This window comes from Macaca thibetana, chromosome 4, assembly GCF_024542745.1.
Source record: "Macaca thibetana thibetana isolate TM-01 chromosome 4, ASM2454274v1, whole genome shotgun sequence".
Classification (NCBI taxonomy): domain Eukaryota; kingdom Metazoa; phylum Chordata; class Mammalia; order Primates; family Cercopithecidae; genus Macaca; species Macaca thibetana.
Genome location: NC_065581.1, coordinates 82,850,280 through 82,856,431, shown reverse-complemented (window position 1 = coordinate 82,856,431; position 6,152 = coordinate 82,850,280).

Below are 6,152 nucleotides of genomic sequence, written 5' to 3'. Positions count from 1 at the left end.
CCCCGTCTCTACTAAAAAAATACAAAAAAAAAAATAGCCAGGCGAGGTGGCGGGCGCCTGTAGTCCCAGCTACTCAGGAGGCTGAGGCAGAAGAATGGCGCAAACCCAGGAGGCAGAGCTTGCAGTGAGCTGAGATCCAGCCACCGCATTCCAGCCTGGGCGACAGAGCGAGACTCCGTCTCAAAAAAAAAAAAAAAAAAGTCTACAGTAACCAAAACAGCATGGTACCAGTACCAAAACAGACAGACAATTGGAACAGAACAGAAGCCTCAGAAATAACACCACACATCTATAACCATCTAATCTTTGACAAACCTGATACAAACAAGCAATGGGGAAAGGATTCCCTATTTAATAAATGGTGTTGGGAAAACTGGCTAGCCATATGCAGAAAACTGAAACTGGACCCCTTCCTCACACCTTATACAAAAATTAACTCAAGATGGATTAGAAACCTAAATGTAAGACTAAAACCATAAAAAAAAATAAAATAAAAAATAAAAAAACTAGAAAAAAAAACCTAGACAATGCCATTTAGGATATAGGCATGGGCAAAGACTTCATGTCTAAAACACCAAAAGCAATGGCAACAAAAGCCAAAATTGACAAATGGGATCTAATTAAACTAAAGAGCTTCTTCACAGCAAAAGAAACTATCATCAGAGTGAACAGACCACCTCCAGAATGGGAGAATATTTTTGCAATCTATCCATCTGACAAAGGACTAATATCCAGAATCCACAAATAAACAATTTTACAAGAAAAAAACAACCCCATCAAAAAGTGGGCAAAGGTTATGAACAGACATTTCTCAAAAGAAGACACTGAGGCAGCCAACAAACATATGAATAAAAGCTCATCATCACTGGTCATTAGAGAAATGCAAATCAAAACCACAATGAGATACAATCTCATGCCAGTTAGAATGAAGATCATTAAAAAGTCAGAAAATAACAGATGCTGGAGAGGATGTGGAGAAATAGGAACACTCTTACACTGTTGGTGGGAGTGTAAATTACTTCAACCATTGTGGAAGACAGTGCAGTGATTCCTCAAAAATCTAAAACTAAAAATACCATTTGACCCAGCAATCCCATTACTTGTTACATACCCAAAGGATTATAAATCATTATACTATAAAGACACATGTACATGTATGTTTATTGTGGCACTATTCACAATAGCAAAGACTTGGAACCAACCCAAATGTCCATCAATGATAGAATGGATTAAGAAAACGTGGCACATATACACAATGGAATACTATGCAAACTTAAAAAAGGATGAGTTCATGTCCTTTGCAGGCACATGGATGAAGCTGGAAACCATCGTTCTCAGCAAACTAACACAAGAACAGAAAACCAAACACCACCTGTTCTTACTCACAAGTGGGAGTTAAACAGTGAGAACACATGGACACAGGGAGAGGAACATCACACACTGGGGCCAGTTGCGGGGTGGAGGGCTAGGGGAAGGATAGCATTAGGAGAAATACGTAATGTAGATGATGGGTTGATGGGTGCAGCAAACCACCATGGCCCATGCATACCTATGTAACAAAACTGCACATTCTGCACATGTACCCAGAACTTAAAGTAAAATAAAAAACAAAGACAGCCAGACATTATGTATCTCCTGAATCATAATAAGATTACAGATTCAATAATAAGATTATATAATCAATGTACTGAAAGTATAGAAGATTGAAGAATGTGTTACAGTATTATAAGGCTGGGTATGGTGGCTCAGAATTAAATTCATAGGCATTGAGTTTCAAGTCAGCTAGCATCAAAAGACAGCCAGACATTATGTGTCTCCTGAATCACAGTAAGATTATAGATTCAATGTACTGAAAGTACAGAAGACTAAAGAATGTGTTAAAATATTATGAGGCTGGGCATGGTGGCTCACACCTCTAATCCAAGCACTTCAGGAGGCAGAGGTAGGCAGATCATTTGAGTCCAGAAGTTCGAGACCAGCTTGGCTAACATGGCAAAACCCTGTCCCTACTAAAATACAAAAATTAGTCAGGTGTGGTGGTGCAAACCTGTAATTGCAGTTACTTGGGAGGCTGAGGCACCAGAATAACTTGAACCCAGGACGCACAGGTTGCAGTAAACCAAGATTGCACCACTGCACTCCAGTGTGGTTGACAGAGCGATTCTGTCTCCAAAAAAATAAATAAGCTGGGTGTGGTGGTGCACGCCTGTAATCCCAGCAATTTGGGAGGCCAAGGCAGGCGGATCACTTGAGGTCAGGAGGTCGAGACTAGCCTGGCCAACATGGTGAAACTCCATCTCTACTAAAACTACAAAAACTAGCTGGGCATGGTGGCAAACACCTGTAATCCCAGCTACTTGGTAGGCTGAGGCACAAGAATCGCTTGAACCTGGGAGGCAGAGGTTGCAGGGAGCCGAGACTGTGCCACTACACTCCAGCCTGGGTGACAAAGCAAGACTCCATCTCAAAAATAAATAAATACATAAATAAATAAATATTATGAACATAAAATCTGTAAACAAAACTGTAAGAAACAATAAATCAAATGACTCAATTTCTTCAACAAATAAAATGTGAGGGGAAACAAAAAAAGATGAAGAAGGCAGAGCCTTCATGGCTTAGTCACCTCCCCCAAGTCTCCATCTCTTAACATATCACATTAGGGATTAAGTTTCAGCACATGAATTTTGGGGAGTGATATTGTTTGGCTGTGTCCCCACCCAAATCTCAACTTGAATTGTATCTCCCAGAATTCCCACGTTTTGGGAGGGACCAAAGGACCCAGGGGGAGGTAACTGAATCATGGGGGCCAGTCTTTCCCGTGCTATTCCCGTGGTAGTGAATAAGCTTCATGAGATCTGATGGGTTTATCAGGGGGTTCTGCTTTTTCTTCTTCCTCATTTTCTCTTGCTGCTGCCATGTAAGAAGTGCCTTTCACCTTCCACCATGATTCTGAGGCTCCCCTGCCATGTGGAACTGTAAGTCCAATTAAACCTCTTTTTTGTCCTAGTCTTGGGTGTGTCTTTATCAGCAGCATGAAAACACACTAATACAGGGGGACACCAACAGTCAGACCACAGCAGGCAGGAAGGAGTTTGTGATTGCACTGAGGTACACAGAGAGCACCTCAGCTGACTGCTAAATTATTTATCTTGGCCTAGGTAGGAGTCACAAGAATGCTCAACTTTTAATAATTCATTAATGTATACATTGTCTGTAGTATGTTAGGCAATAAAAAATATTTAAAATAAAAATAAAGTTTAAATGTAAATCACATTAGGCTGTTCCTGTGCCTGAAACTTTCCAGTAACTTTCTATCACAATCTGAACAAAATCAAAATTTCTTCCTTCCAGCTGGGTGCAGTGGCTCACGCCTGTAATCCCAGCACTTTGGGAGGCTGAGGCAGGCAGATTGTCTGAGGTCAAGAGTTCGAGACCAGCCTGACCAACATGGAGAATTCCCGTCTCTACTAAAAATACAAGCCTGTAGTCCCAGCTACACGGGAGGCCGAGGCAGGAGAATTGCTTGACCCTGGGAGATGGAGGTTGCAGTGAGCCAAGATCACACCACTGCACTCCAGCCTGGGCAACAGAGCAAGGTTCCATCTCAAAAAAAAAAAAAAATCCTTCCTTCTAATCTCATATTCTTCCATTCTCCATTTTTTGTTGTTGCTGTTGTTTGTTTTTTGTTTTAAATAGAAACAGGGTCTCACTGTGTTGCCCAGGCTGGTCTTGAACTCCTGGTGGTGGCGGCAGCAACCCATCTGGAGTGGCTGCTGTGAAGACGCCTCTGCAACAGGGGAGGCATGACCAGGGCTACACACTTCACAGAACCGGCAGGTGCCAGGAAGAGACAAAAGCTCTGCCCCCTAACAAGTTGGCAGGATGGGAGCCCCTCGCTCCTGGGTGCAGCTGTGGTTGCCCAGTGATGGCTCCAGACCTGAGCATCCCTGCACTCAAGGGCTCAGGAAACCTCCCTGCCCCCCCAGACTCGTTAGTACCTGCTCCTGCTCTCTGGTCTTTCCCCACTCCCTGCGCCTGCTCCAGAGCAGAGCAAAGTGTGACTGAGCCCAGGTGCTGTCACAACCTGGCTGGGTGTGCACACACTCAGGGCAGTGCTGACACACCAGCTCCCTGCCACCTAGGTCCCTTCTTGACTTTGGGCGCTGATGTGCACAGGAGGGAGGCTGAGTGGGGGCTGAGGGCAGCTCAGTGGGCCTGCAAGTGCCCCTTGGCATGAACGGCCTGGGCACAGTGGATGGCATGTTGATGGCAGCAGGAGGCAGACAGGCTCCTAAGCAGAAAGGGGCAGATCCCCAGTGAAACCCCACCTTCAAGCCAGGAACAGCCTGATGCCTGGAGGCTAGGCTGCCAGTTCTGGATGGAGTCCGTGGCCCAGAGTGAGAACTCGTGGTGCTTTTTCTGGGCCTGCCCATGGCTGCCCATGGAGCAATCAGCACGCCCTTCCCTTCTGAGCCCATAAAAACCCCAGACTCTTCCAGATTTAAGTAGACATTGGGACTACCAGCAGCAGGAAGGAGGTGCAGGTCTCCTCAACCCGTCGGGACAACCTACCTGCCAAAAGGAGCTACCCACTGTGAGTCTCCTCTCTGCTGAGAGCTGGACACTTGTCAGCACAACTTGCCTGTACAAAAGAGCTACCCACTGTGGGCCTCCTCTCCACTCAGAGCTGGACACTCATCAGGACAACTTGCCTGTGGAAAGGCTACCCATCTTGGGTCTCCTGAGAGCTGTTATGTCATGCAGTGAAGCTTCTCTCCACCTTGCTCACCCTCCAGTTGCCCACATACCTCATTCTTCCTGGAAGTGGGACAAGAACTCAGGACCAGCCAAATGGTGGGACTGAAAGAGCTGTAACACAAACAGGGTTGAAACATGTACCCTCATTTGCCACATTGCAGGTGATAAGAAGGAGAGAAAAGCTGCAGCCCCTCAGGGAGTGCAGACCTAGGGGCTCCCCAAGCTGGGACTGTGACATCCTCTTTGGGGCTCTGCAGTTCCTGGCATCTCCAAGCTTCTGAGCACCACCATGTTCCCCTCATCCAGACATGGTGCCTGCAGTGGAAGCTGCATGCAGTACATCTGGTCCAGCTGCAGCCTCACACGGAGGCGGCACTGTGTTAGTGCCTGGAACTGCCTGCCCCACCACAGCAGCAGCCAGCATGCCTGGCTGCGTGCAGTGGTTGGACCCCATGCTCACTGGCCCACACACCCCTGGCTGCTCCATGCCTGGCTCACCCTTGGCAGGTGTGGGATCTGGGCCAATAGCACAAGCCAAGCACCCACTGCCAGGCCAAGTGGGCCAAAAGAGCCCAGCAGGCACAAGCTATACTCAGGCAGAAGGCACTGCCAGCCACAGAGGTTTCCAGTTGGCAAAGTGACACCCCAAGGATTCCATGACACTGGTCTCAAGCAATCCTCCTGCCCCAGCCTCCCAAAGTGCTGGGATTACAGGCATGGGGACTGTACCTGGCCATTCTTTGCCTTTTTAAAGGTACTGCAGTCACATTAGCTTTCTTTCTGTTTCTTGAGTATGCTAACTTTATTTTACATTATATCTTCCCTCTGTCTGGGGACTTCACTTTGTGCCTTTTGTTTAGAGCAATTTTACCCCACATCTTATATGCAGAGGGCTTCTGTGCTCCCTCGAATCCATTATCTATTATATCTTCCTATTTTATATTTATCACATTACTTATCATTATCTGAAATTACCTTCCTTAATTATTTACTTTTTCTGTCTTCCACTAAAACAAAAGTGTTATGAGAGCAAGGACTTGTCTGACCTATTCACTGTTGTAACCTCTGCTCCTAGAACAGTGCCTGACACACAAAAGGTACTCAGTGAATTAAATCACTGAGAGAGAGTGTAGTGTAAGAAGAGAAGAGAACCAAGAACAGACAATAGGAAACGCCTACATTTAAGGAAGAGATAGATAAAGAGAAGGAAGCTAAGAAACCATCTGAACCAAGAAAAAGAGGTGACCCAGGAGCCAGAGAGTAAAGTGATGATTCCTTATATTATTTACTGTTTATAATGAACTTGTCCCTTGGACCTTGCATTAGTCCATTCTCACACTGCTATTAAAAAATACCTGAGACTGGGTAATTTATTCTTTAAAATAAGTTTT